At 46.3% G+C, this 22,762-nt stretch overlaps 1 protein-coding gene across 3 annotated transcripts in view; it reads left to right on the top strand.

Moving 5' to 3' along the window:
• The window catches only part of LOC139060019 (serine/threonine-protein phosphatase 2A activator-like), a 361,591-nt gene that overhangs the window by 90,150 nt on the left and 248,679 nt on the right, over positions 1-22,762 (top strand). The gene's annotated exons all lie outside the window — the stretch shown is intronic.

Raw genomic sequence — 22,762 nt, 5'->3', positions numbered from 1 at the left:
AGGAGAGCATTTAGCGGAGCCATAAGTCGTGCGCACTCGGGAATGAATCGGCGGTAGAAATTGATGAATCCGAGAAATTGGCGAAGCTTGGTGAGTGTGGTCGGTCGGGGAAGGTTTTCGATGACGCGAATCTTGGACGGCAGAGGTCGAATGCCGTTAGCGTCGACGATATGACCGAGGAACTCGAGTTCGGGTTGACTGAATTCACTCTTGACGGCGTTGATGACAATTCCTTTACTGGCAAGGTGTGAAAACAACAACCGCAAGTGGTGAAGATGTTCTTCTGCCGAAGAGCCTGCGACGAGAAGGTCATCAATGTATGCAAAAACGAAAGGCAAACCTCGGGTGACGGAATCGATGAAATGCTGAAAGGATTGGCCCGCGTTCCGTAAACTGAAAGGCATGCGGAGAAATTTGAAAAGACCGAAGGGTGTGGTGATGGCGGTCTTGGGAATGTCTTCTTCAGTGACCGGTAGTTGATGGTAGGTGCGAACGAGATCGATCTTAGAAAAGATCCTCGCACCGTGCAACACTACCGTGAAGTCCTGAATGTTCGGTAGAGGGTAGCGATCAGGAACTGTGACGTTTGCCGAGGCCGCCAAACATGTGCGAAATGTAGTGCCCTTGAACACGCCACTGAAGCATGTAATAACTCTCTCCACTGTGTAAACTGTGACGGGGATCACGCCGCGTACTCGCGGTCGTGCCCCTCCTGGAAGAAGGAAAAAGAAATAGTAACTATAAAAGTAAAAGAGAATATATCATTCAAGGAGGCACGCAGGCGGGTTGCATACCTGCCAAAGAAAAGCTTTGCCGAAGTGGCGCGTCAGGGGGCAGCGTCACAACGGCCTCCGGCGACTGTCCGACCCACACGCAGTGAGTCGGCAGTTACGCCATCTGCCCCCACGGTGGTTGCAGCTAGCGCTGCTCCGCCAACCGAGGAAAAGGGGCCATCGACCCCGAAGGTGGGCGCAGCCGAGGCTGCCTCAACCTCCCAGGTCCCTTCCAGTGCTGGCAATGGCCGGCGCAGCCAAATCCCCCAGGGAACCCCATCGACCTCCGGGCTGGTGGGCGCAGGGGTCTCGCCCTCCTTGCCCTTCTGTGGTAACTTCTCGGTCGCAAGAGCATGTGTCCGGCGCGTCACAAGAGGCAATGGACAGTACACCTATCCTTAAGGCGCCCCAGGCGCCTAAGGAGTGGCGAGGTTCCCTCGAACGCTTCAAAAAGAGCAAAACCCCAGTTACAGGGCCTCGAAAGGCTCTGTAATCTAAGACATCCCTTCCGTTTCCGTAAACGCAGCACCAATTAAATTTAAAATATGGATACACAAATCATTCAATGGAATGTCAGAGGTCTACTTAGGAATCTTGATGATGTTTAAGAACTTATCCATAAACACAATCCAAAAGTGCTGTGTTTACAGGAGACACACTTAAAATCTACACACACAAACTTTCTCCGAAAGCACGTTACGTTTCGCAAAGACCGCGAGGATGCTGTCGCAGCATCTGGCGGTGTAGCCATTATTGCTGACAGAAGTGTAGCGTGTCAGCATCTAAAGCTCCAAACGGCCCTTGAGGCCGTGGTCGTTCGAACCGTACTTTTAAATAAACTCATAACAATCTGTTCTCTGTATATACCACCACATTATCAACTTCACAGACGCGAGTTAGAGTCATTAATAGATGAGCTCCCGGACCCCTATTTTATTCTTGGTGATTTTAATGCACACAGTACTTTGTGGGGCGATTCACGCTGTGATGCGCGAGGTCGCGTCATTGAACAGGTGCTTTTTTCCTCTGGAACATGTCTCTTGAACACGAAGGAGCCCACATATTTTAACCTGTCCAACAAGTCATACTCTGCCATAGATCTTAGCATTTTATCGCCGACGCTTTTACCCTATTTTAAATGGAATGTGCTTAACAACCCGTATGGGAGTGACCACTTCCCAATAATTCTAACCACGCTGAAACAAGATCAACTTCCCCCGCTGGTCCCTCGGTGGAAGATTGACTCAGCCGATTGGGAACGGTACCGAACTCTTACTTACATGACGTGGACTGAGATGTCTGGTATAACCATAGATGATGCTGTTGCATATTTTACAGCTTTTATACTGGATGCCGCCTGTAAATGTATTACACAAACGAGCGGCGTGGGTTCCAAGCGGCGTGTTCCCTGGTGGAACGATGCATGCAGGCAAGCACGGAGGAACCAGAACAAAGCGTGGGCGATATTTCGCGATTCTCCTACAGCTGAAAACCTGGAAAACTTTAAACATGTCAAATCCCAGGCAAGGAGAACGCGCCGGCAAGCAAGACGAGAGAGTTGGGCGAAGTTTATATCAAGCATCAACTCGTACACAGATGAGACAAAAGTATGGAATAGAGTGAAAAAGGTTAATGGACAACAAACGTATTCCCTGCCTTTAGTAAATAGTCACGGAGAAAGCCTGGAAGATCAAGCCAACTTTCTTGGCACACACTTTGAACACATATCCAGCTCCTCACACTACACCGAAACATTCCTAAAGAACAAAACGCGAATAGAACAGCAAAAGTTACAAAGAAAATGTGCTAAAAGTGTGGCGTACAACGACCCATTCTCCATAGCAGAACTGCAGGCAGCACTGAACTGTTGTAATACATCCGCCCCAGGTTCAGACCGCATAATATATGAGATGTTGAAACAACTACCCCCCGAAACACAAAAAACTCTCCTTTACCTTTACAACATTATATGGTTTTCAGGCGAGATCCCCTCTGTTTGGAAGGAGGCTATTGTAATCCCAATTCTAAAGCAAGGAAAGGATCCTTCCTCTGTGTCAAGCTACAGACCCATAGCACTAACAAGTTGCCTCTGCAAAGTTTTCGAAAAAATGATTAACTGTCGCCTACTACACTTCCTCGAATCAAACAATTTGCTCGATCCATACCAGTGCGGGTTTCGGGAGGGTCGATCTACCAGTGACCATCTTAGAGGCACGTATCCATGAAGCTTTTGTCCATAAGCAGTTTTTCTTATCTGTATTCCTTGATATGGAGAAAGCTTATGATACTACGTGGTGGTTCGGAATATTGAGAGACCTCTCACACTTAGGTATACACGGAAATATGTTCAATGTTATCGAAAGTTATCTATCAAATCGGACATTCCGTGTTCGTGTGGGCAATGTTTTGTCACGGAAATTTGTACAGGAGACTGGAGTGCCGCAGGGTGGGGTGCTCAGCTGCACGCTCTTTATAGTAAAAATGAATTCTCTCCGTCTACACATACCACATAACATCTTTTATTCAACATATGTTGACGATGTGCAGATAGGATTTCAATCAAGTTCTCTCGCAATCTGTGAGCGACAGGTCCAGCTTGGTCTTAACAAGGTCTCCAAATGGGCTGATGAAAACGGGTTCAGACTGAACCCACAAAAAAGCACCTGTGTTGTTTTCTCTAGAAAAAGAGGCCTGCATCCTGACCCTGAAGTTGTGTTGCATGATGAGCGTCTACCTGTAAACAGGGAACATAAATTTCTAGGCATAATTTTAGACGCGAAATTAACTTTTATACAGCACATAAAGTATCTTAAAAACAAATGCATGAAAACAATGAATATCTTAAAGGTTCTCTCACGCACAACCTGGGGCAGTGATAGAAAATGTCTGATGAACTTGTACAAAAGCCTCATACGCACACGACTAGACTATGGAGCCATAGTTTACCAGTCGGCTACTCCAAGTGCTCTAAAGATGCTTGACCCTGTCCACCACTACGGAATTCGCCTGTCCACAGGCGCCTTTAGAACAAGCCCAGTGGAAAGCCTGTACGTTGAATCGGACGAGTGGTCACTGCATCTGCAGAGAACATATTCGTCTTTCATGTATTTTCTTAGAGCGAACGGAAACAGTCAGCATCCCGCGTATTACACCATAAACGATTTGTCCAGTTGCCAACTTTTCCGCAACCGGCCCACAGTGGCACAGCCTTTCTCCATGCGTGTTAGAGACATGGCTGAAGAAACAAGGGTTCCACTGCTTGAATACCACCTTATGTCCCCTGCTATACGGCCCCCGCCATGGCAGTGGCAACCAATAGACTGTGATACATCTTTCGTAGCTGTTACAAAGCACGCGCCTGTCGGGCATATACGAATGTACTTCCTGGGGTTACAGCACAAATACTCCTCTCCTGAATTCTTTACAGACGTATCGAAGTGTAATTCTGGCGTATCTTACGCAGCGGTCGGTCCATCCTTTTCAGATGCCGGTGTTCTGCACCCTAACACAAGTATTTTCACAGCAGAGGCCTACGCGATATTGGCTGCCGTTAAACACATTAATGAATTTAATATCCCAAAGGCAGTTATATACACAGACTCTTTGAGTGTTGTAAATAATTTCAAAACTGTCAGGAAATATAAAAACCCTGTAATTCTATCTCTTTATTCAGCATTATGCACAACCTATCACTCCAAACAGCATATCGTCGTATGCTGGGTGCCGGGGCACCGAGAGATAGAGGGAAACGTGTTGGCTGACGAGCTAGCCACATCCGTCCACGCGAACGCGTCCAACACTTCCACGACTGTCCCTGTAACGGACGTCAAGCCCTCGATAAGAAAAAAAGCTAAGGACTTTCTGGCAGCGCTTGTGGGACAAACAAACAGAAAATAAACTACATGTTATCAAGCCGTATCTTGGCAACTGGCCGCCGGTATCGAAGAACCGCCACACAGAAGTAACACTTTGCAGACTCAGGATAGGACACACATACAGCACACACGCATACCTCTTGTCCGGTGGCGATCCACCCATGTGTGATAAATGTGGTGAGCCACTTACCGTGCTTCACATCCTGCTGCAATGCACTGAATTAGATGCTAACAGGAAAAAGCATTTTCCATTACCACACCGTCAACAAATTCCCCTTCATCCTCTAATGATCATAGGTATGGAACCGCTCTTTAAATATCAATCCTTGTTCGCATTTTTAAAAGATGTACATAGTTTTCATGTCATTTCACCAGGAAATCCGTAGCACGGCCTCTTAACTGAGGTTTCTGCTGCGATAACTGCACTAAAAGAAAGCACCTGCCTCCCACCCTTTGGGCTCAAAGGCCTCCCGGAGGTTTAGGTGGTATTTCCATATTCTTGCATTTTAGCTTCACGATCACTTACCACGTGTACTATATCCACAGACAACTACATATATCACTATCATAATTTTATGCTATATACTGTTTTACGCTTCCATGAAACTTTTTGATTTTAGGCCACTTTACAGCCATGTTACATCCCACCATCGCCACTCACAAATCAGCGCTTAACACAACATTATCAGTCATGGCGCTATTTGGCCATACCTGGCCCTTGCGCCACTAAACAACACACATCCATCCATCCAGGAACTGTGACGTTGTTTAGTGCCCGGTAATCGCCGCATGGGCGCCAGTCGCCCATCTTCTTAGGCACCATGTGAAGTGATGATGCCCAGTTACTGGAGGAAGGGCGGATGATGCCAAGTTGCAGCATGTGTTCGAACTCCACGCGAGCGATCTTGAGTTTCTTCAGGGACAAACGCCGGGGTCGGAAATAGACCGGCGGGCCGGAGGTGACGATGTGATGGCGTACATCGTGTTGTACCGGTTGCGTCCAGTCCGGCAGGCGCATCAAAGTGGGAAACTCGCGTAGGAGCGCGGCGAAAGGTTCGTTCAACATGGCAGAGGTAGGCGCTATGGGCGATGTGCCTGATGATGGGACGCCGAGAACGGATAGCTGGGTCACGGAGTCGATGAGACGGCATCGTTGGATGTCCACAAGGAGTCCGTAGTTATGCAAGAAGTCTGCTCCAATGACTGCATGACGGACATCTGCAACCAGGAAAATCCAGCGGAACGCTTGTCGAAGGCCAAGGTTTAGCATGACGGAGCGTGACGAGAAAACTGGAATCCTGGTGCCGTTGACGGCTTGCAAAAACGACACAGGTGTCGCTTTTCGGTCGGAGTGCTGGGCGGGAGAATGCTGACGTCAGCACCTGTGTCGACTAAGAATCGTTGTCCCGTAACTCTGTCCGTCACGTAGAAAAGGCGACTGGTGTGTTGGGCCGGACCACTCGTCGCCATTAGAGGTTGGCCGGCCTGTTTCCCTGCCAAGTGCAGGGATGCCGACAGTGACGAGCGTTGTTTCCAAAACGGCGGTGGTAGTAGCAAACGCCAGGCGTTGTAGTTCTGGTTTCATTGCGGGTGCTCGTGCGTCTTGATCTGCTAGAACTATGGCTGCGTGGGCGACGAGATGTGCGGCGATGTTCCGCTCCACAGATGATGCGTTCCAGGCGCTCACACAAGGAGTCGAGCGAAGATTGCACTGCGGAAGAGCAGGGAATAGTTTGCAGAGCGGTTGTATTGTCACCTGGAGACAGTGCCGTGGCTGCGATGGTTGGGGTGGCTACTTCCATGACTTTGTCGGCCAAAGCGGCAAGTCCTGTAAGGTCCATGGTAGAGGCTGTCGCCAGGACCATCTGCACGTTAGCTGGAAGTCGTTGCAAAAACAATTCGCGCAACAGCGTGTCGTCGATGGATCTCGCGTTGTTTCCGAGCAGCTGGCTCATTCGGCGAGGAAGTTGACTAGGGCGTCGGTCGCCGAGTTCTTGAGCGGACAGAAGCTGCTGGATGCGAGAATGCTGTGAAGCTGCTGTGCGCTGTAGCAGTGCTGCCTTGAGATCGTCATAGGCGGCGGCAGACAATGGGGAGTTCAACAACTCTGCTACCTTCTCAATGGCGGTGGGCGAGAGCGCTGCGACGGCATAATGGAACTTTGAGGCTTGAGAGTGGATACCAGCAACTTGAAATTGCGTTTCGGCCTGAAGAAACTACGCCGAAGGATGCTGGTCCCAGTACTGTGGGAGGCGGACAGCGATGGCGAAACAGGAGGGCTCACTGCGTTCCTCGGAAGGGTTCTGGCCTTGAGCTCCTGTAGCGTCGGTCTGGTCCATGGTCGTCTCTACCACAGGAGCGTATGGCAGGATCACGTCTGGGTTCACCAAACTGTGGCGACGAGTGACCACGTAGACCGGTAAAGTCTAGGGCTCTCGCAGGAGAGGAAGAACCGACACTCGATCGCTTAGCGTAGCATTCTTTTAATTCTCCTTCGGAACCTAGCCCGTGCTGGAGCGTGCCAGCCGCTTGTGCCTCGTGTAGGTGCGAGCGTCTACATCATCTCTCGTGCGACGCCGATGCTGCTGCCAATTTCCTGGACCTGCTGCAGGTTTACCTAAGATCTACCGTCGTCCAGCATAATGAAGAGTTCTATGTGCAAAAGAACGGGATATGCATAGGCTCTCGAATGGCACCCATAATGAGTGATCTATTGTTGGCGCACTATGATAGTCTCCTCCAGGAGCAACTCGGCACAATTCCTGTTAAGAAGGTGTTTCGCTACGTCGACGATTTTCTGTTGATCCTGTCTGCCCACCCTATTGAAGCCACAACCCTGGTCGACGAAGTGTTTGAAAAATTCAAGTGCATCTATCGATGTTTGACGTTCACAAGAGAATTGCCGGAAAAAGGCGAAATCCACTTCCTTGACCTTGCACTACACCTCCAGGAAGGGCACACGTGTTGGATGTATGCCCCACGTTCCAAAAAACACCTTCTCCCCTACACATCCAACCATTCTAAAGTGGTGAAGTGCTCTATCACCCTAGGGGCCCTTAGAAATGCGGTCGTTTGCTCTTGCCGCCACTCGATGTCCAGCAGCCTCTCCAATCAAGTCCAGCAGCTAAAAACAAGTGGCTATCCTGAACAACTGCCGTCATCCTTGGCGGAAGTTTTATTGCAAGAGGCTCGTTCCCCCAAGAAACAGCGCGAAACGGGTGATGTCTTAACCAAGACTGTTGCGATCCCCTATATACATGGTGTGTCCCATTGTATCAAGAAAGCCGCAGGCTGGGCTGGTATAAAGGTCGTGTTCACTGCGCCTAACAAGTTGGGAAGGATGTGCAAAAAAATCAACGAAAGCTGGAGAACTCCTTGATTGTGCAATAAGCAACATGTCGCCAAGCCTGTAGATTGCCGTACCAATGTAATGTATTCCATTCCCCCCTCTTGCGGCTGCACTTTCGTAGGGCAAACAGGACGCTGTATCAATGAACGTTTGCGTGAGCATGCGCACTGTGTCAAGATTAAGACTGGCAGTAATCTGGCGGTTCATTGTGCAAAGTGTGGCCGTTCTCCACTCCTTGACGACACACGTATGTTAAAAGGTACAGCAATCAGATGGCCAGAGAAATCTTTGAGGCATTTTAATGTGTCAGTTTGGAGCCACCTATGTTAGTTCCCCTTCCATAGCACTTTGTGATAAAGAACTTAAGTTCCTTAGAAGTTAAGCAGTTTGGCCTGTGTCCACCAGGTTATGGTTATTTTTATATTGTTTAATGTTATTGACCCATGCGCAGCAGGAGTTGACCGACGAAGACTCGCCTTCCCCTCCCCTTCTTCTTTCACTCTCTTTATGCCTGTTGCAAATTGTATATATTTTCGCAGGCTCCAATAAAGATGTTGTTGGCAGTCAGCGCTCGTCCTGCGTCCTCCCTTGTCCGCGTTTTTTGGCACTGTTTTAAATATGAATGATCCGTACCAACTAGCTCGCACCCAAACCTTTCTGATTCTTGAGGACTTGGAATGATGCTCTGTGCAGCTGTAGAATTGCTGACCACATAGGGATAACCTTCCCGAACATGTATTTGCCCATGCAGATAAACAAGTGGGCACTCAGGGCTTCCCAAGGTAGGCTCTGGACCACGAATATGATGGGCAGCAGAGTTTTCCCAGTACTATGATGTGCACTGTCACGCTGTGCTGCAAGGGATGCTATGTTTTCTCTGCTTCCTGGCCACCATATCGATCAGCGGCACATTGTGTGGCTGAGACAGTCGTCTGAGTGCCTTTCAGAAGGAGACCGGGGCAAACTCGGAGCTCATCCAAGGCTCTGCTATGATTGGCATTTAGCATTTTTATACGTGGCATCCCATCTCGACGATTAACTCACCAGTGAGCGTGCACCTATAAAAGGCCTTTCACACTGCATCGTCATTTTCTCAGCACCAGGGAGCTGGTGACTAAATCAGTGTCATCAGAGCTGATGGGTGAGACAGGCACCCGCCTAGACTAGACTGGACCTGACATAGACTGTGACACGCAAACAAAAGAATTCACTTCGAGGTGACAACAGCTGCCACCCTTCGAGGAAGCAATCACTACCGTGAAGACCACCCTTCCTGAACCTGACCTTGACAAGCAGACCATCATGCATGGCCCACTAATTAACAGAAGGGGTCAACGTCAAGGACTTCCATGGGAATCATGGGACATCATGTTCCCAGTTTGCCACGTCGTTGCCTCATATGCGGGGGCGATCGCGTAACATTGGAGATGGAGTCCTGTGGAATGGTGCGATGACGTGGGCAGGATTTTAAAAACAGTTCAATGATTTTGGTTGGCCGAGAAGAACAGTGAATTTCCCGAGCAAGAGAAACAGGGAAAAAGAAGTGCTTAAATAGTGCATCTTTAGTTCTGTGGAGGTGTGCTCATGCTCATACTGGTGTTCATGCTCGTGCTCATACATGTTATCATGTAAATTTGTAGATAAACCCTTTCTCTCGTCTCTTGGATATCGCTCCAGACCTCTCGATCGCCCGCCACCTGGCACATCAGCCACGGAACTGTAATGGCCACTCGGACACCGAGTCGCAACAGCTTGTAGATGCTCACTTGGGTGCAGTTCCTTGCGAATCTGTTGTGTAAAACATACTGTATTTACTCACATAATGATCACACTTTTGTATTAAAAAAATTGACGTAAATTCAGGGTTGCGATCATTATGTGGGTTAAATTTGCTGCGTAAAAACAAAAAATTTTTTTCATCCCGCTTTGCTGTGGAATGACAACAGGTCAACAGGCAGCTGCTGCTGTAACAGTGCGGTACACCAAAACAAAAATGGCGGCTGGCGGATCAAGCCGAATGCGCCGAATGCGATTTTTTTTGCTTCTTGTGAGTACATTATGTGCATTGAAACAGTTCCTTCTGTATCAGAAAGTAATAATATTGTTAATATCGGCAAGTCTGCGGCAATAATGCAGCCATCTCCACTTTGAGGGTACAGAAACAGATGGGCATGCTTAGCTTCCAGTGACATAGAAACACATGGTGGGCATGCTGCGAAAACTTCAGCATTTGTTTTCACTACTTTCCACTAAGCACCTTTCCACTAAGTGTGGGCAAACATCTTAGCTGTGTTATAATTGTCAGCGTATGAATAGGGTACACTTCTAACGTATCAGTGTAAATGTGGCTACTATCATTGCCGCTCGCGATTTGTTGCGTGCCCACGAGTGCAGACGAGAAAAATCGAAAGGCGCCTTTTTTGTGGCTGTTTACCACAACCATTATAAAGCCTACAAATAATAAAGGCCAAGGCAAGTTTGGTTGTAGATTTCCTTTTTTTTTCATGGAAGTGTGGAAAGTGATGAAAGGAATGAAATGGGGCATCTGCTTGAGAATCTGTTTGGTGCGTGCAGACTTTTTGGTATGTCTTGAAGAGTCGCTCGCGTAGTATTCAACAGCATTCGACGGATGGTAAGCGCGATCATCATTAGCTAGACTTGGCACACGACATATCTCTGCGACAAGTTCGTGATGCGATCATTACGTGGGGGAAAAAAAAAACTAATTTTGACGACAAAATTCAGGGGTGCGATCATTACGCTAGTGCGATGATTATGCAAGTAAATATGGTAGCTACTAGTGCACGACACTCTCGAGTGCTTGGGCCTTTTTATGAGGTTTCAACTGAAGAGCTGCTGCTTCTGACAAGCTCTGACGTGTTTATGCTGTGACTTTGTTTCTGTGCAATGTGATGCATTAGCAGGTTCTGCACGGAGACAAGGTAGTGCATCAGTTGTGACAAAGTTTTCCAGGAACATGTGCCATCTAGAAGTGGTACCGCACTACTTTTAGTTTCTACAATCAATATGGGAAGGCAATACATGCAGGTCTATTTTACTGAACAGTGATAAACTGGCAGGGTGGTCTGTATCCAAAACCAGCCTGCGCAGACATTCGCTGAATCGTTGGATGGCAGGGCGCCTTTTTACTTCTGCTGCCGCGCGCTTCGGTAGCTGTTTAAGATGGAGGAGCAGAGGCAACAGGTGTTTTTTCAAAGTGTGAGGGTAAAGTTAGGAGAAAAACCACTTCCGAGCCAAAGGACCTTACACCCGCTGACACACTTGTAGTTTATTGCAGATGACATTTGATCGGTCCAAGGTGAGCATCTTTTTGAACTTCATAATAGCAGCTTCTTGCTTGTATAACCGTGAAGCATTCTTGCTGAGGAAGGCTTTCATGGCACCCGTTAGTTCTGATGAGTGCTGGAGACAAAGCATCCAGGGTGGTCGATTATTGCCAAAAGGTACCCAACCCCAGCTTAGCATGTTCATTTGCTTGATGGCTTAGAGTTAGCTCAGATAAGAGTGGATGCCTCTTGGAGACACCATCACATCCAAAGAGGAAACTTCATTTTTATAAAACTGGGACTTTTTGTTGAGGGTGAACGTTGGGCTCTTCCAAAGTGTGGGCAGATGTCTTCCATCATGCATGCAGCATCTTCCAAACCCTCCAAAATCTATGCCATCTGCTTCTGGAAGAATTCATGTGCCAAGATGATGCCATAGCACATCTGATGGGAACAGTAGTGCTCGAATGGAGTGATGAATGTTGTAGGTTCTTGCCATTTTTTTGAGAGCCTGGTTAGGAAGAAACCATGTGTAGTGTTAGCTTGGAGAATACTGTGACATCTCCAGGAGGCCAATGACTTTGTTGACTGTGGGAATGGTACAGCGCTCTCTCCTGATTATGAGGTTTAGCTTTATGAGATCCATACACAATATATGGTCATTAGAGGCTTTTGGGACCACCACTAGATTAGCGCATCGTGAAGTTGATCCGTCAACTCGGCAAATCGCTCAGCGAATCGCATTTCCTTGCTAGCTTCCGCTGTATTCTTTCAGGAGAGAGCCATCAAATGGGCTGTCTTTGGCTTCAGAAAAAGTCCGTCCTCAAAGAGCAGCCTCCTTGTTGGAGGGAGCTTTCCCTCAAGAGAGCCCTTTGTTTCTTATTCTGTGTTCCAGAGGATGCCTTTTCTTGAGGCATCTTTGTGCTAAGGCACATTGTCAACAAACCTGACCACTTTGAATGCCTAGATCACTAGAAAACCTAGGAATGGCACAGACAGGGACTTTACCATGTATGCATGCTTGTGCATTGACTTCTTTTCCATAGTTGGCATTGCTATGAAAAAGCTGGAAATGTCTAGTGCCTGCTGTCGTAGTGCTGAAAAGACAATGATGTTATTGGTAGATGGCAGCAAGATAGCAAAGTATCCACGACAGCTGGAACTTCAACTTGAGAATTGACTAACACTTCTGTGTTGTCATTGACTATTTGCATTTACGCATTTCTTGTGCTCTATGCTATGGACAGCATGTAGCTCAATAGCTCAAGCATTGTCATCTTCGATGTCTGGCCCTTCTGGATACAACAGATGCCTTTGAATGGTTTCTTTTTCTTACAATTGCACACGGCATTGTGTGACACCATGTGGAGTGAATATGACGTGCATGGCTGCAGGAAGCTTGGCCTTGTTTGTCTTGTTGTCATGAGTTGACATGGTCATGACTGTTGCAATTACGTTGGTGGCATTGAAGCTGACCACATGGGATACCATTTTGATACAAGAGATCCCACTGTTTCTTGGCAACTTCAACTTGTCTTCCTTGTATACGCACTTCCTTGAAAATTGGCTTCAGGTTGTGGCACGGCTGATCGACAAGATGAGGGTCCTACATGCCCACAAGGTAGTGTAAGCCGATTCTTCTACTTATCAGTAGCTGCATGTTTTGCATAGTAACTGCCCACGGTCTTGCTCAGTTGCTGGATGCGTCTGTGCAACTGCACTGTTTCATAACCTCAGAGACCCCTCGTACATTAAGTTGCATATTATCTTCCATGCATTTAAAAATTTGCTAAAGAATGATTATGTATCGCATTCACCTCATATAGGAAGTCGGATGCCTGCAGAACTGTATAGAAGTAGTTTAATCAGTCTTGTCATCAGCGTTTTAGAAATTTGACACTAATTTGACCTAGACGTTTCTTTTGTCACAGAGGATGAACAGCACCCATGAAGTGCATTTAGAATACCGCAAGATGACATCCATGATGCAGCATCAACATGGAAACTCACTACACGATGCTACATCTTCGTTTTGGTGTTTAAACAAAAATGAAATGTTTTTTCCCGAACAGGAAGAGACAGTTACTTTGTCCACGTACATTGAGGTGCTGTTTTCAGCATCCAGCCGTGGTATCTTTTTTTGGGTTATTCACAATCCTAATGAGCCAGTCGGTAATAGTAGCAGTGTTACAATGTGGTAATAGCTGAAGTGCAGCACTCCCACGCAAGTTCTAATAGTTTGTGTTTTGCTGCGCCACGCTTGCCAATAGCGGCAAGAGGCCCGTGAGAAAATAGTTGGTTTGTTCTGAGTTGACAGCTCAGTGTGTTCCTTTGGGATTAACGGGCCGGGTGGCATACTTCTTTTCCCAGTAGTCGTTAACTACCCCCAGCCATCCGTACTTGTATCAAACAGACTTAAAAAGTAATTATGTCCCTGAGCTCCCTTCAAGTCTTGGGATGATAAACAGCAGACTTCCATTAATTCAACTCCAGTTAATTTGATTTCCGGGTTAATTGGATTGTGACCAAAAGTCCCCGCCTATGTTCATACATTTCTGTGGAGCGAAACTTTTTTTTTTAAATACTGTAATTGGCCCTCACTTGATGATTTGAGCTTGACTGATCAGCACACATGTGCCTGATCCCAGTTGTGACCCCAATGGTTGCTGTGTAAGTTTTGGTGGTGCCTGGTGGCAGTAAATCTGTTGAAGGTGCGCAATCTACAACTGAAAATGCCAATTTTCGGCCGACCTTCAGCATGTTTCGAAGCTAGAACTACAGCTTGCAACAAATTGTTGGTATTCACATGCTTTTATCTCAAAGAAAAAATTTGTGTGAAAATTGCAGTCGTATTGCAGTCAGGTATAAAACTGAAACTGCGTTCATGGCATTAGTAACTGCCTACTATGAGAGCTATTTGCCAGTGTCATCACAAGATAGTGGCAAAACAAGTTTTTGAGTAGGATGGTGATGATATGCCGGTTTCAGTGTTTGAATAGAAAGCTAATTCGAAAGCTCAGTTTCTTTACGTGCTAAGCTAGCAGCAACGAAGTTGGGTCATGTGTTTCCAGCACTTTATGCATTGCAGGAGGAACTGGCGAAGTGGTTAGTCTAGGCAAGGATCTCGTTTGTGAGTATAGTGTTGTTCAAGAAATGCAGGATATAAAATGTGCTGGAGCGCTGTGAGGGTGACATGTTCTTGTCTGTGGACAGCAATGAAAAGCTGTCTGAGATAATGATAGACATTAGCTGTAAATAAATTTACATTCTCTAAAGGTAAACTGCAGATTTCATCTTATTTCTGACTGCCAGAATCGGAGTAGTACTGGTTGTTGGGCTAGCTGGTTCATACTCTACAATTGCAGACCATAAAACCTATGGCCACTTAGCGCAAAAGAAGGGAAATAAAAAAGAATGGGGACAAGGGGAGTGCTTCCCTTGTCCTCTCCCCTTTTTATATCCTGCTCACGTTCTCACTCCATTTTATTCCAACTCCTCACATCGTCAAGGCCATGATGTATGTAAGAGACAATGAACCAACCTTTATTTTAAACGAATCACTTACATACACAGGGCTGGCACAGAGTTGCCAGCTGCCTGCAAAACTGTAGGCAGCTGCACCCTCAGCACCAGGCAGACAAACAACAAACTTGCAAGAGATGAGTGAACTTGTGCCCGCAAAACAACTTAGTAGTAGTAGCAGTACTGGCCGTGCAGTCAGCTATTCTTGGATCTGATGACCAGATGCAAGTCTGTCCACTACAGTCGACTCTCGTTGCAACGGACCCTGATAATCCGACAAAAACATCTGTTTTATCTGAAGTCTGTACTATCTGAAATGCCTCACTTCCAAAACTTTCATTGTGATGTCTAACAACTTTATTGCAAAGAGTGAGTGACAAACGTACAAAGTAAAAAGACAAACAAACAAAAGTTGCAATTTCGCCTGAAAGGCGAAGCATCAATTGCTATAGAAAATTAAGCAAGATAACTGTGGCAGCAGCAGCGAACAAATTGACCTTCGTGCTGTCTCTCACTTCAGCACAAACTAAACGTCGAAAGCACTGCACGTACGAAGCTACCGGCACTTGGCGCACTTTGTCCACATCGCAGGTCGCTTTAAAGATACGGCACCCATGGTGAGTGAGCACTTTGTCCACATCGCAGATCAGTTTCAAGATACGGCAGCCACGCCATAAGCAGCAGCCGCCGGAGTAGAGTCACCCTCCCCCCTCCCGTGCTGTGTGTTTCCGCCATGCCTTCCTTCCTTCCTCGCGCACACGATATTGAGCTGCGATCATTGACTGATCCTAGCAAGCCAGTTGTCAGTCCGTGTCGACTTGGTAAAAGTATGTGTTATGCGCCCATTTTTATTTATTATTTATTTATTTATTTATTGAGTACCTGCATCGCCTTAGAAGGCATTACAGCAGGGGGGTACATACATATCTACATCAGTTGACACTCATTTCAACACACAAAGCGCGGTAAAACGTTTCATTACATTGTATACCAACAATATTTGACGGGAGAGCATTCCACTCCCTCGTGGTCCTGTGAAAAAATTCATAACGCAAGGTGTCACCCTTAAAAGGAAATTCATGGAGTTTCAAGGCATGGTCTCTTCTACGGGAAATGTACGATGGTAATTTAATATATTTGTTCCTGTCGATGCCTATTTTAGAATAGTAAATACTGTGAAAAAATTTGAGTCTGAGGCACTTTCTTCTATCCTTTAGATCTTGCCAATGAAGTCTGCGCTTGCCTTCGGTAATACTGAGGTTTTTGTCGTAATTACCAAGAATGAATCGAACCGCCCTATTCTGAATTTTTTCCAGTAAATCGACTAACTGACACGTATAAGGGTCAGTGAATTTTCTTTACCTTCTCTTCTTACTTTCGTGGCACAGAGTGCCTCCAAGCTGGCGTAACCAGCTTACTTGGTAGAGAAAACTTTGCTTCAGCTGTCGTCGTTTCTCCTCTTCCATCAGAGATGGGACGCCATAGATGTTGCACTTGGAGAATAGACTTTATGTACACATTATATACATTGACAGCTATTTACAGTGGGTCTGACGTATCAACTCGACATAGCCGATAGTACATAGCACCGTTCGTACGTCAAGACCCTTGGGTTACACTGGGACCGGCGCCTTAACTCGGCAGAGCCGAAAGTGCAGAGCACCTTTCTTGCGCCCGGAACCCCTGTGAGAGGTCGGGAGCCAGGTTTTAAACCTTCGGTTGCCCCTCCCGAATCCCCTCACGGCAAATCACGACACCCCAGTGACCTGATTGGGTCAACTGGGCCGTCACTCACTGGGCACTCTCTCTCTCACCCTCTCCCTGCGTTCCTCGGAACATTCAGAGAGATAGAGGGAGAGAAAGTAACCACCAAACAACAAAGAAACAAATAACATCCCAACCGTTTCGCCTCCGCGACATATATGGAAAAGTCTCCCGACACTTTGAAAAACACTTACGGGGAACGGCCATCTGCGTCACCCCGTCCTCGCGCCTTAACTAATCCCATCGCGCACTGCGTGCCGCAAAGGACACCCCTGCCGACGGGCGCCCGCTGATTCACAATGCCGTCTTGTGCATTGTTCGTCTCGTCCGGTGGGCCTGTAAAGCCAAGTGCACCGATGGATTTGTCTCGGTGGCGCCAGCCTACCTTTCAAGAGACTGCGCGTCGGGTCACCGATCCCTCGGGTTTTAAGCTGCCGCTTTGTACCCCCCCGGCATGACCATTGACGCCCTAACGACGCTTTGCCCGCACGCGTGACAGGTTAAAATGTCCCGATGCGTCGGCGCGGGCTATCTGCCGTCAAAGAGCGTCTCCCGACTCATTACCAAAGCGCCCGGCTGGCTTTACTCTTTGCTAAGCCCGAAAACGGCGACCTCCCACAATTCTAGGAAGGGAAATGACCTCTCAGCGTCCATGCCGTTTGGCAACATCCTTTACAGGGTCCCAGGGTCCCAATTCCCAATTCCCAGTTATAAGGGTCCCATTTCGTTCACTGTAGCTGATAGTCTGTTGTAGCATGGTCTGTTAAAAGTGAACTTCATTGCATTAAAGAAATAGGTAGAATAAACTAAGGCTGAAACATGGTCCCTTATATCCGAAAGTCTGTTGTGTGGGTCTGTTGTAACGAGCGTAGACTGCATTTGTACGAGCATGATCATAAGTTCCTGAGCCATTGATGGTACTCATGTCGATTTGAGCATGTACACTGCAGCATTTGCAGCGCACATACAGTATGGGTAGACGAACCCTTGGCGCATATATAGTCATACATGGCACTAGTGGACGCACGTCACATTGGTGAGAACAGCATCTATAGTTTGATGCACTATGTAACCGGCAGCTGCCAATGTGCACTGACTGCACCTACCCACAGTGCACTGCACCCAGTAAAATGGCGGATGCCTGTGTGAGCGGCGCGAGTAGCATGGACAGAGCAAATATGAGTGGTGGGTTGGATAATGTTGTTCAGCGCCTGCTTGAAGCGATTAGGCATCACACCTGTGTTTGTGACACGAAGTGTCTTGATTTCTGAGACCAGCAGCGAAAGGCGAATGCATGGGAGCACATCAGGCAGCACAGCAGTCTCGCCACAGGTGAGCTACGGCTGTGGCTGTGTTCACCTTCTTTGCACGGTCGGCGCGCAGTGAGAGTTTCTCTCTTGCAGCATACACCGTCATGTTTTTCTTTCCCCCTTCATTTCTTTTTGTAGTTGAAGAATGCCCAAAGCTCTGGAAGAGGCTCAGAGACCGTTTCACCTGGGAGCTCAGTCATCAAGCTAAATGCATCATACCGCGAAAATTTCCTGAATGTACATCTAGCGCCTGTTCCATCAAGCGCCTGTGCTTGCACTGCAGACGGTGCACTAATAAAGCGAGAGCAAGTGCCTGTTGTGCAGAATACTTCCAAGCCACGTTCGTTTAAAATGCACGAAGCTGATGGGACTGCAACGAAAAAAGGCGCTTGCGCCACTTTGCAGATGGTCGTAGACAGTCGTTCAAAGTGGCGTGCTGGTTGGGGATTGTTCTGCGCATGCTCCGAAGAGAGCAGCCGATGGCACACACATCGTAGTATACGTGTACACCGTTTTTTTCATGGGTGCCACCATATTGCTACGCAGTGGCGCCATCTATGGGCAGTCGGCATGCTGGCTTGGGCGAGTGCTCCGTCTTGCATGACAGGTTTACGCCTGGCGGTAGTTTCTGGCGTTTCTTCTTGCGCACGTGTGGTCCATTTAGTATGGCGTGTATCTTCTACATGGTAAACGGTTCTGTGAGACGTGCTCAAGTGGTTTAAGTTGGTATGGCCGAAGTTTCTGCTGGCGTTGAGGCGGACTGAGCATGCAGCGTGATGTGTGCCTAAATGTTTGAGCCTACAATCAGCCTCGGATATCAATTCTACATTTCTGAATGTTCCATTCACTAATGTGACCTTATTGCAGTATTATCCTTTAGTTCTAAGCTGCGGTTTAGGAGCAATGAAACATAGGCGACAATCGTAACAGCATGGGTACTGTTCTGCTACGATAGGAGCTTTGCTGTTATACTTTGACAAGCGTTCAAACTGTTAGCTGCAGATTACATTGCGTTACTACTTGATTCGATGGATAAGGTTTCCCTCCATGAATAAAATAGTTTTGGCTAGTAAAAACGGCATACCCAACAATGTGAACTATACTTGTCCAGCAAAGCGACCGTTTACGAACTGCATGAGCGTCCTAAGCAGTGGTACTGTCTGGATTACCGATATCTTTGTTCTATATAGCGCATAGTCCAAGCATGTGGCATCAACGTTTATAGATCTATAAACGTTGTGCGGCGTGACTATGCAAGCTCATATAGCGGCGTTAGCCCGTTTTCTCCATCTTTTTCGAGAAAGGGGACGATATCCGAATTTTTTTTTCGGTTGTATTCGTTCCATTCTCTACTAAGCACTCGCACGTATTATGGAAATTTTGCACTGAAAAATAGCCATCGCATTCTTTTTATGCGATCTCTCTCGTATATTATAGCTTTACAGGACAAAGAGGCAATGCCGAATCGCATAGCTCATATATGTATCATGCTGGTTCACCAACCGCAGTGATCGCTATATTGAGCAGTGCCATCAGCCTCATGCAGGTAGGCTATTGTAGACATATAGTGATTTCAGGCCTACTAGATTTGAAATGCGTGAGAATGATGCCAGTGTATAACAAATATTTGATAGCGCCTGCTGCTTAGATGTTTCGTAGCTGCCTTAGGTTGGCTGTACACAAGCATGCGCTCCTATGTTTCATGTTTTTAGTCCCTATGCTAAGCGATCAGATATTGAGCAGATTTACCATTTCATGCTGGTAATGCAGAGACACCGGTTGCCTTCGTTGAATTAAAATCAATATAGACAAAAAGGTTCACAACACATACACACACCCCAGCTGATAATGCACATCACATGTTTGTGCCCCCAAGAGATATTTCCACGTACTATGCATCGATAAAATGCATAGAAAGGCTCCTCTAACGATGTTATATGAACGAACATTGCGTAAATTTCACAGAGTACGATCTGAAACATCTAGAAATCGTTCCGCAGCAAGCAACAGCAATACTTTCAAGCAGCGCCGTGATGGATCGCCCAAGCCAGAGAAGATGAAAGGCTCGCCGCCCGCCCTTTCCTCCTCACCTGATGAAGAGGTCTATAGAGGGGATGGCATTTCGGTGGATGCAGCAGAAGCAGCATGGTTTTACTAGGCTGCAAGCAATGCTCACCCGTGCGCCGAGAACGTGGCACTGTGTTGTAACATAGGCGCCATAATCTTATACGGTTGGGGGGCTGTCAGGCTGGAGTGCAGTGATAACAGCAGTAACTTGATGAAAGTATCCTAAAAAAAGGTGAAACAGCAGTTTTGGTTTAACATACAGTGAATGGGTTACAGATAATCTACAAACAAGGGTGCCAAAGTCAGTCTATAGCCTTTGGTACTGATAAAATGTAGAGACGTGAGAACAACAGCAAGCTAGGAAAGACATAAGTAAAAATAAATTTTAAAGAAGAAAGCAGAGACAATGGCGTGATATAAATCATGAGGAAAACTCAAATACGATGACAACATAAAATGCTAGAGTTACGTAATAAAATGCTAACAATACATAAAAATAACACAGTATAGTGTGGCACAGTTATATGTAAATGTCAGTTGCCTATCTTATCCATGCTAACCTCTTCCTGTCTGCTACACCTACAATTACCATTCTATAGCTTGTTGCATAGTTGTAGTTTCTTTTCAAGTTCCTTTGTTATCCTCCAAGTATTGGTCCCCTATTACTATGTGTTTCATGAATAGCAGACAACTCTCGCATTAGGGTTATAAAACAGTCTTCTCTCACTTCCTTGCATTCACGACCCATCACATATGAAAAAAAGATAGAGGTGTACATGGTTTACCATAAGTTATAATTATTACCTGGAAGGCACCATAATTTTAACTTATTTACTGCCAAACGAGCGGAGTGACACGTTTGTGCAACCAGCAGCCACAGCCAATCACTTGCACTCAAAACAGGAACATAGTATCTGCATGTCACACACTGGCAACACAGATGTGTGCAGATCATATGTGATCTGGCATAACCTTGCATGCAAGAGTTCTAATGCATGAAGTAGTTATTCCGTACAAGCAACTGCACTGCAAAATGCTTGGAGTGAGACCACCGCACTACTTGTGTAGCTTATTAAGCAAGAATGCTCCTCTGATTCCTTTTCAAGAGACAGATCCCCGCATGCTACCAACCCAGTTTTATTTTTCTCTGAAGATTTCCTTGTTGAGGAACCAGCTTCCCTGTTTTGCCTGGACACACGTATTGTCCCACTGTAGTGCTGGTGAGAAAAGAGTGAACAGAGAATCACTCTTTTTGGGAGGGGGGGGGGGGGGGAGAGTGGGGGCGTGCGCACAGGAAGCTCGTTTCATGCGTATGCGCCCGTCTGCTCAATGCGTACTTGTATCTGGTCTCAGCCGGACAGCTCATTTTGTATTATCATCTGCTCACGTCAGCTCTCGCTCGTACTTGTTTGGTTTGCTTGGTTTGGTCTCGTTCGTACTTGTTTCAATGTCATGGTTTGTGATTGCTTTGTGATTCAATTGCATGCCCGACGCCAATTGTGTAGTTGTGTAGTACTTTCTGAAAGCCAAGCGGCACCAGTGATTACACTGGAACCTTTGCCGAGTCGTGTATAAAAGCCGAGTTGCTTGACCCGCAGATCGGATTTTCGATTAATTGACAAGTCTGCTACGTGTCTCTCTCAAATTCTTTGCCTCAATATATTGTGAAATGAAAACACGTATAAAGCAGCGCTCAAGTTTTGCATTAGGCAGTATCTCAATCATCGGTGAATTTAGTTTTACTCTCAGCACTTACAATACCAAATTATTACTTCCATTCGTGTTCCTTGAAGTTTCACAGAGTGTCTGGTGCAGTGCGAAGCGGGATAATGAACACAGAAAAACAAGGACAAGTGCTTTTTCTGTGTCACCTGTCCCGCTTTGCACTCCACCATGCAGCCTAATGGAAAATCAACTAGCCCTAACTATCACCCTTTTAATTCACATAAGAATTCTAAAAATGTATGAACAATTACGTGCTTTACAACCATTCAAAACACAAGTGATCATGGCTATAATTTTATGTATTGAAGTATACATTGTGGCTATTATGTCTTCAAATAACATGTTAGAACATAAAATCACCGAAAATGAGCACATTTCTAGCGGTAACGAAATAGTTAATTTAGCGGTGTTCAAGTACATTTTAAAATATCTGAATTTAACTGAATACAAACATTAGAGTGAAATGACCTGTGAAAATCTAGCCCAATATAGAATATTTCATGATTGCTCAACTAAGTGAAATGTAAACTTTGTGGGGAGCCAGTTTGTTAAAAAGAAAATTTACATTATTTGAAACATGCATCGAACAATGTTCACAACTGGACATTTGGACAACTGCGAAGTTATTAAAGGAGAAGTGAATGGTTTCAGTTATGCGGTTCACCGTGACAATGGCAGTAATAAAACATAGAAATGGCACATAACCAAATGCACCTGAAGTGTTGTGCTTATTTATTGAAGGAAATACTCGTGGTACTACAACATCACACATTGTTTTAACCCTTTACGGGCCCTTGGTGACCTCAGCTGATGAGGAGCGTTTGTCACTTTTTGGCTTATGATGAGCTCATCTTGTCATGAGTACTTTACCCTTTCTGTGTAGCTGGTAATGAAAAGAGACTGTGAAAGGGTGTTTTTTTTTTCAGCACATAGATGGCAGTAGCTGTTCTATTGTCTGTGCTTTTATATCAAGATATTTCACACTAGATGGCAGCTAGGGATCCTGACACGAGTGCAGATAGCCATCACTTACATTGGCCTTTCTTCCTCAAGACTGCAAGAAGTGTGTGTTATTCCTTGTAATATTTGA

This window comes from Dermacentor albipictus, chromosome 1 (assembly GCF_038994185.2).
Source record: "Dermacentor albipictus isolate Rhodes 1998 colony chromosome 1, USDA_Dalb.pri_finalv2, whole genome shotgun sequence".
NCBI classification, from domain to species: Eukaryota; Metazoa; Arthropoda; class Arachnida; order Ixodida; family Ixodidae; genus Dermacentor; species Dermacentor albipictus.
Note: the sequence above shows the minus strand (reverse complement) of the source record. Positions and strands in the feature narration are given on the sequence as shown.